Source organism: Rosa rugosa, chromosome 4 (assembly GCF_958449725.1).
Source record: "Rosa rugosa chromosome 4, drRosRugo1.1, whole genome shotgun sequence".
In the NCBI taxonomy this organism is placed as follows: Eukaryota; Viridiplantae; Streptophyta; class Magnoliopsida; order Rosales; family Rosaceae; genus Rosa; species Rosa rugosa.
In genome coordinates this window covers 15,947,676-15,963,313 of record NC_084823.1, presented here as the reverse complement: position 1 = coordinate 15,963,313, position 15,638 = coordinate 15,947,676, and the positions used below count along the sequence as shown (strand labels likewise).

Sequence of the window (15,638 nt, the reverse complement as noted above, 5' to 3'; positions counted from 1 at the left end):
TCCACCCGTCTGTGTCCCTCAGTTTGGGAGCCCAAATCCACCGCTGTAATCTCCGTCCAGTGACCCACCATAGAGAAGCAATCAGCGCCATACGATCCATTGCATACCGCCGCCATGATCTGGCCACTGACCACCCGCTCCACACTCGGGCCGTCACAGATCGCCGATCGCCAATTACCCACACCTGTGTCGCTGCTTGAGAGAAGAGAAGAGATGTTCCCAGCCGAGACCGATGAAGAGAGGCCAAAGCCGAGAACCCCCAGATCCCAGGAACTCGTCCGACAACACCTGCCAATCGTCGATGAGGCAAGGAGCCACGATCAACGTGGAGGCGCCACCGGACAGGCCGCATAGTCTCCTTTGCTTTTTCCAAACCCTGATTTAGTCGCCTGTTTTCTCGGAGCAAACCAATTTTGGGGCTTGAGTCTATCATCTTGTAGTTGAGCCTTCTTATTAGGGATAATTTGGTTTTTTATGCGTGATAATAGAAATGGAGTCCACAGAGTTAACAATGTACCAAAAAGAAGACAGGCATGTCATAAACGTGGGAAGGAGATCAGCTGTACTAGCTGACCCTGTGCCAATTTTGTCTTGGTTATCAGATAATTAAAAGTGTAGTGACTAATATGATGTCAACGCCGAACCTCATAATACTAAACATGAATTTTCCCTAGAGTAAAAAAGCGAGGATACCCCAATTAATTTGATGGTGGTCCTGACATTTGAGGATGCAAGAATTATGAGAAATAATACTACAATACTATGATTCCACAATCAAAGAAAAAGAGGAAGTGTGGTATCATAGCGAAAAGTCGAAAATATTGGAGAATAGCAATAGTAGCGGTTGCTATGTACCTTAATTCGAGTAGTGACATAAAAGTTTATAATATTCTATAATAAAAAGTATAACAATGGATCTGGATCTTCTCCTTGGCTATTGTTGGGCTTTGTTTATCCTTGCCTTTCATTTAAACCTTAGATTCTAAATCTAAATGTCATTAATAATTGTCTCCTCCTTGTTCTCAATCTCTTCTCCAGATGTTACTCAGAGAGAAATTCTTAGGTGGGGGTTTCCCCATCACGTGGCTTTAGGACCAACCAATGAGAAGAAAGAAAATTCTCTCTTTTCCGAAACTGCCCCTGCCCCCTAAAGTATCCAAAACACTCCCCTGCTGGGCAGTGATTGATCCGCCCCACCACGTGGCTTTAGGGTTGCCCCACGCAAGATTCTCTCTCAGAGCTAACAGTGTTAGTGGGGTGTTAAGTTAGTGATTACGTGTCATATTGTTATTCGTGGGACAGGGTTGGGATAGGGAATTTAAGGACAGCTGATTTCCTTCCCAGAATTTGAAATCAGAGGGGACAAGTAATGAGACCTATAAATCCCATAGGCATTCGAAATCTCTCTAATCTCACAGCGACAGTGTCGGCCACTGCCATCAGGCAAGCACCCCTCAAAAGGTACTGTCTTTGATTTGCTCCGACTCCGGCCTACGATCTTAACGTTTACAATCCTCTGTTTTGGTTTCTGTTTGTTGAAAGATTGCATTTTTGTCAAGAATTGGTTTTGGGTTTCTTTGTTCTTATTTGGGGCTTTTGTTTGCTCGATAATTGATATGTCTTGGCAGTCTTGCACATTCAAGAAATTTCCCTTTGTTTTGATTCCTAGAAATACTGTCATTTCTTTACATATGTTGTGTAGTTAGTTTGAACACAAGGTGATTAGGTCAGTCTTATATTTGTTGAAATTGAAATGACACGGTTATTCTTGGTTTTATGACACTGTAAAAGGTGGGCGTTGTCTTGTTGCATTAACATTTATTTAGCTTGACAAGGATTCTTGTTTCTGCATAAGAAATTTTATTTGCAATGAACATAGAGAAAAAGGGTATTTTAGTTTGGAGATCCTGGTGAGCAGATGAGGTATCACTTTTTGATAGATTCGATAAAATATATCCAGTCAGGACTCAGGAGTAGACATGTACTCCAAAATCCCACATTATGCCCGAACATGGGAAGTTTTCAGTAGAAGTTATCCCAAGTTCCCACTTATTGCTGATCCCATGTAGTTATCTATTATTCATATCTGCATATATGCGATGAATGAATACCCAAGAAGAATCTTTTTGATCGCTTGGTATCGTGCGAGTGCATCAATAATGGACTTGTGAAGATGCATTTTTTTTTTTTGACCAAAGAAATTTGCACTATCTATATTTGTATGACACCTGCTTTCCTTCTGACGAGCAATCATTTTCCATTTTAGGTCTCAGTACCACTTAACTGCCATTAATTCGACTGCTCGAGGTCAGTGCTCACACCTCAAACGTGTCAATTGGGTCGTTATTCATATCTTTTCATTTGTTAACAACATTAGTTTATGCACAAGGCATGTCAAATCATATAGATGAGGAATTGATCAATTGGATGGTTCCACTAGCTTTTGTGAGCCTGTAAAATGTGGGTCTTGGCTTGTTGCACTAAGACTTATATATGTTTGATGATGATTCTTGTGTCTATGTTTACATGCAGAAAATATTTCTTTTAATAGAAATTACATACATTTAAAGCTTGAATATCCTGGCTAAGATTAGTGGCTGAGATATCATTTGCTAATGTATCTGATAAATGTTCACATCCAAAACACTAATCTAGCAGTGTGGCATGTGCTCTTGAATCCCAGATTATGCTTGAATATGGGAGTTTTCAGGAAAGGTTGATACTTCACAGTTTATGATTTAAGCATCTATGTTGTGACATTCTCTTGTTGACCTGAGGTCCAACAAATACTTTTGAACCATTTTAAATACCTTACCCTATTAGAATGTATATGTTTCTCTCTTTCAATGTGTGGTTTAGGATGATATAGTACCAAAACGAGGGAAGGATCCTGGTTTGAGGGGGGAAAAAAAGTAATCTACCGTTTATCTCCTAATTATGCAAAGAATGAATGAATATCCAAGAAGCCTCTACTTGATCGTTCTGTATGATTGTACATTTTTTAGTGCACAGTTTGGGGTTATCAAGCTGCAATTTCTTATTTTTAGTTTAGTCTCTCTCTCTCTCTCTCACAATTAGAAATCCCAAACTCCGAGACCCAGTTCGACATGCTCTGCCATCGAAAGGTCCAGTCTTTATAAAGCTTTAATGCTTCTGTTTGGGTTGGATTGGGGTCTTACTAGAATCCTCTGTTTTGTTGAAACTTGTTTGAACATTTCTCAAGAATTTATATCGGTTTTTGTTTGCTCTGATTTGGGGTTCAGGGTAAGGTTTTGTTTTACTTTTACAGCTACTGCCTTTTGGCTTTTCATTTTTTCTCTGATCGAAAGTGGTCTAATATAGATAGTGGAAAAAAATGGGTGCCTGCTTGATAATCAAAATGTTTTGCAGGTTCAAGCAATTGCCCTTGTTTTTATTGCTATTTTGAATAGAAAATGCTGCTGGAACTCTGCCATATCTTTACAAATGTTACCTGATTGAATTGGAAAGCAAGGTGATTGTTAGTCTCTTCATATAAGATTAGGCCAATCTTATATTCAGTGGATCAGTGACAAGGTTATTTTTGCTTTATGACTCTGTAATAGGTGTTTCCTTTTTGCATTAAATCTTAATTAGCTTGACAACGGTTTCTATGCAAGAATTCTTATCTGTGTCATAAAGAAAGAGAGAATTTTTTTTTTTTTGGGGTGGTCCTAGTTAAATCTAATAGATGAGCAGATAATTATTCAGTCGTGATTCAGGAGTTATGCCTGAACATGGAAGTTTCAGTTGAAGTCATCCCAAATTTCCACTGATTGATTTTCCCATGCAGTTAGCTATTAATCATATCTCGGCGAAGTGAATACCCAAGAAGCATCTGTTTGATCATTTGGTATGGTAGGAGTGCATCACTTGATGGAGTTGTGAAGCTGCATTTTTCTTTTTGTTTGTCTACCAAAGTACTTTGCACTATATGTAACCATTTGCCATTTTAGGTCTTGGTACCACTCTGCTGTTAATGGACTGCTCAAGGTTGGAGCTCGCAGCATGTCAATTGGGTTGTTATTCATCAGCCCGGCATTTACCATTTAAAGCTCCCAAACAAGCAACAGTAGAACAAGCGCTAGGTTCACGGTCCTCGGCTACTCAAAATTGCCGGGAGAGCCCTCAATATGTAGAGATTTAACTCATCCAAGTATAGGGATTTGCATTTGGAGCGGGAATGGAGGATTTGGACATAATCCTCATGGTGTTTGGGATGGGGACGGTGTCATCATCGTAGGCCATGGTTCGCATTGTTAGGAATAAAATGTTATGCTAAGTAAGCAATCAAATATTGATATTGTAGGCTACATTAATAGTTCAAAACCACTTGATATTAGTTGCTGTGACAACTGCCTTTAAATTCTTATGACTTTAGACCTTTTGAATTTCAGGTGAGTTTGTGCCTTTGTGGCCATGTTTAGGGAGAGAACTGGGTACTTCATAGTGGAGCCTGCTCGTGTGGTAAAATAAATAGAGCAGATCTTTTGCACTTCGTTTTATTACAAATATAAAGTTAGTCAGTCACTCGCCATGCCTTTTTAAAAATTGTGCATAATGCATTTTTCAAAGTTCTTATGTTTGTGAATTTCTCAGTCTGTATAAATTTTGTATGATTAAGAGTTGGCAGAACCATCAATTAAAGATGTATTTAATTCATATGTTCAACAAGGGGAAAATCGTGTTATTGTAAGCCCATTTTTCTTCTTACCTGGAAGACATTGGGACCTGGTACATGGGTGCAGTTGAATGTTGCTTTCAATACTGTCTTTATATAGATTAAGGCAAAATGGTTACTTACATTGGCTGTGTGCCATTTTACAGGATATTCCATCCCTAACAGCTGAAGCTGCAAAGGAGCATCCCAGTATGTGCTATATTGTAACTGCACCTCTTGGCCTCCACCGAATACTTGTGGTACGACTGGGGAGTTTCCGTATTTTTCTTTTCCTAAACATAAGACATTGTTCTCTAGATGTTTCTAAAGCACTGCATAAAGTTCTATTGGTGCTTAGTGTGATGGGAGTTTAAAAACATATAGACATAACCCAAGGGGACCTTGGGCGTAATATACTTCAATGCCAAACTAATTATTGAAACAACTGTGGCTGTGCTTTTAGTCTTAAGTTGATGAGGACTTTGGCTGCAGGATGTAGTGAATGACAGGATCAATCACTGTCTTAGTCATGTAGCTGGAGATGCGGATGAGTGTGCTTTTTGTTTTGGAACCAGCAAATGCCGGCTCCATTGATGTATCCATGTTCCACAGCAAGTTGGCAAGAGGTTATGTAACTTGGCTAACCCTTTCAGCACTTCTGAAATTGTCACGGTTGTGATTTTGAGAGCAAATACCATGCCCTTTTGGTACCAGGATTCATGTATCCAACCCCGATAGAGTTGGGACAAGCCCTTGTGTTTATGGTTGTGTTGTTGCTTGGAGCATGGCAAGTGGTTCGAATTCTTGATGGTTGATGGCCTTTGCCATAGTCACGGTGGATATACGATTGAATACTGAATAGCATGATCTATTTATTCTGATATAGAGCTCAGGAGCATTGTTGGAAGAATAGTTTCAGCATGTTTTTTTTTACTGCATTGATTGCGGATCATATTGGATCAACTTCAGGGTAGTAGTTGACTAAGATACTTGCAGAAACCAAAGACGTCCTTTCCGCAAGTAATCATGAGTCTGCGCCATCAAAGTTTACTATCTCATATTTAGAGCATCTTTAGCAATGCTAGCCATTTTTGAGTCAAATTTTAGCTAAAGTAGCTAAAAAGTTATTTTAGCTAACCACTTTAGAATTACGTCTGCATCAATGCTCTTTATTTTAGCTAGTTTTGAATTTATATTATTTTTTAAATGAAAATTAAATAGTTTAAATGTATTTATAAATTACATAAAATAACTTAAAAGGAATGTTTTAAATTATAGAGAGTCTCATCCCGCTCTCTATATATTTAGGAGCGAGATAGCTAAAAGTTATAATAGAGAGCCACTTAGGAGTCTGGTGCAGTTGCTAAAATAGATAAAAAGCTAAACATGTTCTCTAAAATAGCTAAGGAGTCAAAATAGAGAGTCTGCTAAAAATGCTCTTAGTGTGTTTAGAAAACAGTCCAACTACAAATGAGGCTTGAGATGGCTAATTCATATTCCCGCATACAGCTAAAAGGTGGGGGTTCCTTTCTTAGTTACTGTAATACATTTTTTTTTTCTTTAATTCATGTACTAATGAGGCGCAATTGTCACACAACTACTACCACTGATATTATTTTAGGTCATCCACTAACAAATTTATTTGTTGGAAAGTGATATAATAATCAGACGCACCATCAGATGGAGCTGATGTTGGGGTTGGCTTCAAATTGTAACAAGAGATGCATTTCCTATCTCTTAAAAGTTGCTCAAGTGTTCTCTAAAATGATTGATTTGCAAATCTGGGTCGCCTCATTTAACTAGTATATCGAGTATGTTTTGTTTTTTGGGCATAAATCTGAGGAGCATGCCTGGTTTAGAGGGGAATCAATCCTTTAGTTATCAAAAAAGTTCTCACCGAGTGTTGTACTCCTTTCATGGAATTTAGGCTCTTTCACCCCCTTGTTTTCTAATGTTCCATTGCAATAAACAAGAGGATGAGGTGACCTGCCTCACCTTTCAAACAAAACAAAATAACATAAACAGAAGCATTTAGTTAGTCTCAGTCCTTATTAGAAGTTTGACTCCTCATTTTAGAATTTTCTTGGTTTTAAGTTTCTCCTTCACCTGAATATCATACAACTTTGCATTTTTTTCTCCTCAAAAATCAACCTAATCCAGTTGACCCAAATTCCATTTTTTTTTCTAAGAGGCATTTGTGACCCAAAGCCTCCTGCCCTCCTCCTAGCTGGATTTCCCATTCATCAGATGTTCTGGGATTTGCTCAATTTTCATCAGATTTTCGTTCTTTGGCTACCAGAAGAAAACTTTCAGGTTTGTATTCTTTAGCTTATATGATTTTGATCAAAATGGTCTGCATGCTATATTAACATTTATTGGGTTTTCAAGGCAGAGGGGTTGGTGTTGTTTGGTTCTACGGTTTGGAATTTCTGATATGTTTGCTTTCTTCTGTGATTTATGGCCCTCCTGCTTTAATTGATATTATTGTGATGGATAGAACTTGAGTTTGAGCATCACCCCCCTTTATAAATCTTAGACATTAATTAGTTATTCTGGAGCATGTTGAAAGTTTCAAGGATATGATAGGTATAAAGCATTTTTTGTTAAGAGAAATAATATTATGCAGAGCATTTGTAATATAACATTCTAGAAAAGCAACTCCAAGAGTTGAAAACTTGGGGACTTTGAATTCAGAAGTTCTATACAATTGAAGACCACTTTTGTTAGGTATTTGTGTTGGATAACACGTTTTGTTTCAGTTAACTTTGTGCTACAGTTATTAGATCGTTGCTATTTGTTTTGTCACCTTTGCAGCAAATTTGAAAATAATGACAAAAGTTTACATTGGAACCCAATTTTGGAGGCAAGCAATGATGAGTAGTGTTACTTGCACTCTCACTACAAGACTTGTGAAAGTGAAGACATCCATTGTCTCCTAGATTTTACTATCCAATATCGAGTGGCCTGATATTTGTATTCTATTCATCGGACATGGTCTACAATGCTAACATGCAAACACTCGATGATTTTTTTTCTTATGACTTGACAGTTGAGCCTTTTAGCCTCTTTTGCACTTTACAGAGCCATTTGAGAGTTGATGTCTGTGTACCTGAAGCAAATAGATGCACAGACTTTGGCGATTTCTGTTAATGGTCGCCTGCTTGCTTGCAAGTTAATTGAATAGATTTACTGCAAACTATTTTGAAAATCACACACACACACACGCGTCTAATGACACTTATATATGAAGTGAGAATATACTCTCTTTTTCCTTATCCCATTGTTATTGCAGTGAATTTTACTTTGTTTTGTTGCGGTAGCCTTGTAGCTTTTGCCTTCTCTCCTTTGCATTTTTATTCTTGTTAAAAAATGTGGTTGTAGATGGTTCTAACATTAGATATATCTAGTTTGATGCAGGTTACTCGGTGTAAGTAGCTAGGAAATTCAGACTTTGTGGACATTGAACCACTTTTATCAAAACAAAGTCTTTGGACAACTTACAAACTGGTTTCGAGCACTTTCCATGTAACTCATCAAAGTATACATATTTGTATGGTTCTCACAAATCAAGCAATTAGCTTTCCTTCCGAAGAGGGGTCTGTTTCCATCTGCTTCTCACTTCTTGAACCACTTTATAGAGTCAGTGGTACCAATGGCTAATGTCAACATAGACCCAAAAGCCTTCCCTTCCTCATCCTCTTCTACAGAACAATGGAGGTACAAAGTCTTCTTGAGCTTCAGAGGTGAAGACACACGCAAGGGCTTCACAGACCACCTCCACACGGCATTAAGGAATGCTGGAATTAACGTTTTTATTGATGAGCAGCTAAGAAGAGGGGAAGTTATAGATGCCGAACTGGTGCAGGCAATCCAACTCTCCATGATCTCTGTGATTGTTTTTTCAAGTAATTATGCCGAATCTACTTGGTGTCTGGATGAGCTGGTGAAGATCATGGAGTGCAAAAGCACATTGGAGCAAATGGTATTGCCAATATTCTATGATGTTGATCCTTCGGTTGTCAGGAAACAGACTGGTGTTTTTGCACTAGCCTTTCAGAAACATGAAGAGCGCTTCGTCTCAGATACAGATAAGGTAAAAAGGTGGAGAAGTACTCTTACTAGAGCTGCAAATTTGTCTGGCTTGGAACTTCAGAACACCGCGAATGGGTAATTACTGTACCTAGATGACGATCTATTTTTCTTTTCTTTACCACATTAACCTATTTTCTTACTAACCTCCTGTTTTTACATACAACCGACCATTCATTCTTTGGTTCCTTTTTGACATAACTTTAATTGCCAGTGTCGTGTCTTGTTATTAAGCCTCTATTTACCATGCGCCAATAACAAACAATAGAATTCTTTAGAATCATTGGTTTTAAATATTGTTAACATAAGCAGGCTTACAATCTCTAATATGAAATTTTATAGATTTACAAAGTGTTTCCTAGCTCCTGTAGGTAGATAGATCAATGACATCGATCTATGAGAGATTAAGTGCTATGATGTTTTCAGAAGTTGCACAAAATTGTAATGGTATCTGAAGAATGATTCATCAATTATTAAGTAAGGAAGTGGAACCAAATGAATTGATTCATTTGTACTATGAAATCTACAGTCAAAATAAATGAGGATCTTATTCTATGTTGTAGCTGTAAAATAAATCTTTTTTTTTTTTTTAACTGAAAATCTTATGTTGCTTAGTTTTTAATTTAATTGACAGGCACGAAGCAAAGTTCATCAAGGAAATTATTCAGGAGATCATTAGAAAACTGAACAATGGGACGTGCTTGAATGTAGCTAGGTACCAAGTTGGAATTGAATCTCGTGTGAAAGAAATCAGTGATTGTCTATGTGTTGGATTACCTGATCATCGCATAGTTGCGATTTGTGGCATAGGTGGAATGGGTAAAACAACGGTTGCGAGAGCCATTTATAACAGCATTTATCATAGGTTCGATGGAAGAAGTTTCCTTGAAAATGTGAGGGAAACGCCACTGCTTGATTTGCAAAACCAACTTCTTTCTCAAATCTTGAAATTGACCAATATAAAGGTAATTGATGGTGTTGCTGAAGGGATCAGTGTGATAGAAAACAGACTTAGAAGTATAAAGGTACTTGTTGTAGTTGATGATGTAGATAGTGAGAGCCAACTAGATGCTTTAGCTATAAAACCTTGCCCATTTGCTCCTGGGAGTAGAATTATTATAACAACACGAGATGATCGAACATGTTCTAAGGAGACTTCAAGTAGATAATATATATGAGGCTCGAAAGATGAATGAAGAAGAAGCACTGGAGCTCTTTCGTCTGCATGCCTTTGGAAATCGTTGTCCTAATGAAGAATTCTCTGAACTAGCCAGAAAAGTTGTTGATTACTGTGGGGGTTTGCCGCTGGCTCTTGAAGTTTTAGGTTCTTTTCTCTCCATGAAATATACAGCAGGAGAATGGGGTAGTACATTGGATCTGTTGAAAAGAACTCCTAATGACAATATTCAAAAAAAGCTTGAAATAAGCTACTATGGGCTAGGTGATGGTGGAACTGGCGAGTACTTAAAGAATATATTCCTTGCTATATCTTGCTTCTTTATTGGAATGCACAGAGCAGAGGTCATATGAATATTGGATGGTTGCGGCATTTCTTCAGAAACAGGAATTCGTGTCCTGGAGGAAAGGCACCTTGTATCTTTTGATGAAGTAGACAACCTGATTATGCATGATTTGGTTCGGGACATGGGCAGAGAAATTGTGCGGGCAACATCCCCGAATAACCCTGCAAAACGTAGTAGATTGTGGGATCACGAAGATGTAAAACGCGTGTTGGGATTCAAATCTGTAAGTATTTTAATAATTAAAGTTTACGTTTCATAAAGAGAAGCATGCTTATTCACATCCAGCAGAAATTTAATGAAGTGTATGCAAGTATTACACCATTACTGCAACAACACACGTCTACTTATATAGTAATAGAAGGTCCCTTATACTGTAAGTAATCACCTTATTGAGGGCCTTTTGTGAAATATTTAACAGGGAACTAAGAAAATTGAAGGACTAGTTCTAGATCTGCCAAGTTCTGAAGACAATAGTTATAGCACAGAAGCATTTAGAAATATGCAGAGTCTGCGGTTGCTCCAACTCAACTATGTAAAGCTCACTGGAAGCTACGAATTTCTTCCCCAAGAGTTAAATTGGCTCTGCTGGCATGGATTTCCTGAAATGAGCATACCAAACAACTTTAATCAACGAAGCCTGGTGGCTATCGACATGCAATATAGCAAGCTCAAGCAAGTGTGGGAGAACCCTGCGGTATAATATAGCTTCCTTTTTACTTTAGTTATTAACAAGCTCAAATCTTGTCACTTCTATTTGGAATTTGATTTTTCTGTTATTCCTTTTGTCTGACAGGTACTTGAGAAATTGAAACTTCTAGATCTCAGGCATTCCCGTTACCTAACAAAATCACCAGACTTTTCAAAACTCCCAAATCTTGAGGCTGAAACTCGACAACTGTGAGAATTTGCACGAGGTTGACCACTCCATAGGAGGATTGAAGAACCTTAGAAATTTATCTCTAGATGGCCTGAAAGGTTCACCATCCGAATCAAGTAATCTATTGATTCCTTCATTAGAAGACTTATCCTCTCTAATGTCATTATCTCTTAGGAACTGCAATCTAACTGATGATGCAGTTCCTCAGGGTCTGGGAAGTCTATCCTGTTTAATAGCTTTGGATCTTCAAGGAAACAATTTTCATAGGCTACCTATCCTCAGCCACCTTACCAATCTTAGATATCTAACATTGGACAATTGCAAGGACCTTGAAGAAATCCCAGATTTACCAAGAAGTTTGATGCGTCTTGTAGCAAACCACTGCACTGCATTAGAAAGAATGCCAAAATTTTCACATACGTCGAATATGAGAGAATTGCATCTCAGACATTCCATCAAGCTCACTGAGGTTCCAGGCTTGGATAAATCATTGAGCTGCATGGAAATGATTCATATGGAAGGGTGCACCAGCCTCACAGATACTTTTAAGGAGAGTATTTTGAAGGTTCTCTCCATCTCTCTCTGACACACACACTCAAACATATGCATAGTATATATTATGTAAAATTGCTTGTATAAATTGTGTTCCATATGTTATAGGGATGGACTACGAGCGGTAATGGTGGTCTTTTTCTCTCTGGAAATGACATTCCTAACTGGCTTACAGATGTTGACGATGATGAGGTCAAATTTCAAGTGCCAATAGTTTTAGGCCGTAGTGTAAAAGCACTAACTGTGTGCATTGTCTATTCTTCATCAAATGACTCCAAATTTGGTGAAAATCTTTATCTTCGTGTTATAAATAATACCCAGCGCACTCAGTTTGGCATATGGCTGAATGGCAATGTAACTTTAGCTGCCAACGAAGATTATCTTTGGCTAGCACATGTGTCAAATGATATCCTCAATTTGGAAGGGGGTGACGCAGTTGTAGCATGTGCAACCTTGGGACCAGAGCCTTTGGAGGTAAGGAAAATAGGGGTCAATGTAGAATGGGAAAAAATTGTGCTTGAATATCCAATAGACTGGGAGAATCAACCATATCTTAGTGAAGACTATGTGAAGGAAGATGATGAGGAAAACTACGATGAAGATGACAATAGTGACACTGAGAATGACCATAATGAAGATAACTACGTTGATGATGACTACTCTGATGATGAGGCAGGACCTAGCCGTGGCTACCAAAGTCTCAGAAGAGTGAGGTCTGATCTTAAGGAATGGTTTCAAGAGAAGCGCACACGGCTTGTTAAAGATGGATCATGTGCCTATAACGCCTCTCAGGAGTTAAATGTAAGTTTGATATTATTATATATTTTATATACTTGAAAACATATCTTATAATGCATGATTTATTTCCTTACAAATCAATTGTTAAATATAATGTACTTTTGCAGCTTGTGACTCAGTCTATACTTGTAAGATTAAACAAGATCAAACTTTTCGGTTATTGAAAGATCTCTTTTGTTCTCTTCAGTGCTGCAATGAGACTTTAGATTGGCGACAACAACCTGATGTTGTGGCGCCAATGGGTGACGAGTCCCGTAATAGAGTTTCTGGTTTCCCAATTGGGTTCACACCTTCTCCATCACATGCTCAATTTGTCCCAGCTCAGATTACATCCTCATCTCAGGGAGGACCAGAAAATGTCTGCACAAAGCCACAATGTATGGGGCTGCAGGCACTCTACCACCAGCAACAAATGCTAATCCAACAACTACAATCTGAGAATAAGGAGTTGCAAAGACAGGTGATACTATCACAACAGCCAAATCAGATTATTGTTGAAAGAAATTTTTCACAACAGTGTATTCCGGCAGAAGCTCAGATGACAACCCAAGGACCTGATGAGGTTTAGGTATATTTAACATTTTTGGTAATGTTATTAGCGAACTAGTAGTCATCGAGTCATCATCCATGGCATTTTATGTTTAATCACTCCTAATATATGTATTATTTCTACATGTCTTGAAAAAGGATTTTAGTGAAGAAGAAACTGCACATATATGGAAACAATGCCAAATTTATCAGAAATCTCAAATATGAGCTGTTTAACTTTTTCAAATTGCAGCAAACTCGTCAACATTCCAGGCTTGGAAGAGTTAAAGCACTTGTAACTGATTGAAATGGAAGGTTGCAACAATATCACGGCTAGTCTTCAAAAGTTTCTCCTACAGGTTTCTTCTCTCTCCATTTCTCTCTGGTATTCCTGATATGTTATGGATTGCTTTTACAAAAATTGTTCCGTGTAAATAGGGACAGACTTTTGGTGAATTTGGTGGTATTTTCTCCCTGGAAATGATATTCCTGAGTGGTTCATCTATGTGGATGTGGGTTCCTCGGTCACTTTTGAAGTGCCTTGACATGGTTGGCAGGGACATATATCAAACAATGTGTTCAATTTAGAGGGTGGTGATGAAGTTAAGGTTAGTGTTGATTTTGGACCAATATTCAGTGTGAAGATAATAGGGGTCAATCTGGCATGGGACAGACTTATCAAAGGGAATGCAATTTGGACTCTTGCTGTTTCATCAAAAAAATGGTTTACAGATGAAATATGAGTTGAAGGAGAGACCACATTGATATTGGCCACTGGCCTTTCGTTTTCTTTCTGCCGCAGTTCTCTCAAGGATGGTTTGCCCCGACTTGAGAATTAAGCATGTAACCATTAAGTTACATTGGTAACTTAATGGTTACATTAAGTTCCTTGGTTTGCCAAAAGTTATATTGTACTGTCTACACTGCAATTAAGAAAGGACTATTCTACACCTGTGCTGGAAACTGAAGAACTCTGCGAGCCTTGAAAAAGACTAGCATTTAGATTACCAAATTACCAATATCTTAATAAAATACTGTTTCTACTACAAAGAAGAATGGTACAGTTATTTATTGAACCAGAAAATATAGGTAAACAAACTACCTTATAGTCCTAGTGTTGCTGCTGCTCTGATGTTTAACAGATAAGAAATTGGCTGTCCTAAATTTCTTTTCGTAGAAAGAAAAAAGAAAGCGGTTCTAGATTATCATGATCGATAAAATTCGTGTTGATATTGCATCCATTTCACAGCTGCAAGAAACTCGAGTGTTATTGATCTTAGAAAAAAGATATTTGTAGTAGTCTCCAAATGTCCAAATATATAATGGTTAACCTGGCCTGTCATGCAAAATATAAATTTGTTTTTGTTTAAGTAAAAAAGATTTGAGAGAGAATGTAGAGAGAATTGTCATCATATTATTGAGAATAGGAGCCCTATATATAGGGATTACAAATTACAAGTTCTAATGTTACAAGGAATACCAATCCGTGTAGGATTGGGAAATCTAGAACCTTCTCTCCTATTGCTACTCCTAGTTTGATAAGGCACACTAAATCGATATTCCTTCAACACTCCCCCTTGTGCCGCTCAAACTTGGTGGTGACGCTTCATCCGTTGCCTCGTTAAAAACCTTGCTAGGTAACAAAAACCCTGTGGGACAAAAATAATCCTGGTCGAAGGACAAAAAGAGCACAACACGTCCTTCACTCTTCGAGATCGAACATGTAGACATCATAACTCCCCCTGATGTCGATATCTCCCCCTGATTGCTACAATCGTGGGAGTTCGGATAACTTTCTCAATCCGATGCTCTTCACATGTTTCTCGAATGTGGATTTAGGTAACGACTTAGTGAATAAGTCCGCTACATTATCCTCTGATCGGATTTGATTCACTTCAATCTTTAGAAGTGATTGTTGTTGCTGATTATAAAAGAACTTAGGCGATATGTGCTTGGTGTTGTCGCCCTTGATGAAACCTAACTTCATTTGCTCAATACAAGCTGCATTATCCTCATAAATACATGTAGGTTCATCTGTGGTAGACTTCAAACCACAACTTCCTTGAATATGTCTTATTACAGACCTTAGCCATATACATTCTCGTACGGCTTCATGTAGAGCAATAATCTCTGCATGATTTGAGGAAGTAGCAACAAGGGTCTGTTTCGTAGACCTCCAAGATATCGCAATGCTTCCCATGGTAAAGACATAACCTGTTTGGGAGCGACCTTTGTGAGGGTCAGAGAGGTACCCTGCATCAGCAAAACCCATCAAAACATTGTTGTTGTTTTGATGGAGGGGAATAGGGTGAGGCCGGCCACCATGGGCGGCGGCGGCGCTGGCGGTGACAACATGGCCGACGGTCATGTTATGGACGGCGGCTCCATGCCTAATGGGGTCCGATCCCATTCTTCCGTCATTCCTCTTCTCTCTGTAGGGATAAAATAGGTCCATATCAATCGTACCTCTTAGGTATCGAAAGATTGTCTTTACACCAATCCAATGGTGGCGTGTTGGCGCAGAGCTATGTCGAACTAACAAGTTCACTGCGAATGAGATGTCTGGTCTTTGTGCATTGAGCTAAGTACAATA

General features: G+C 38.4%; 1 pseudogene; it reads left to right on the top strand.

Moving 5' to 3' along the window:
* Window positions 1-1,344: 1,344 nt before the first annotated feature.
* LOC133745191 (disease resistance protein RPV1-like) lies at window positions 1,345-14,222 on the top strand (annotated as a pseudogene).
* Window positions 14,223-15,638: the final 1,416 nt, after the last annotated feature.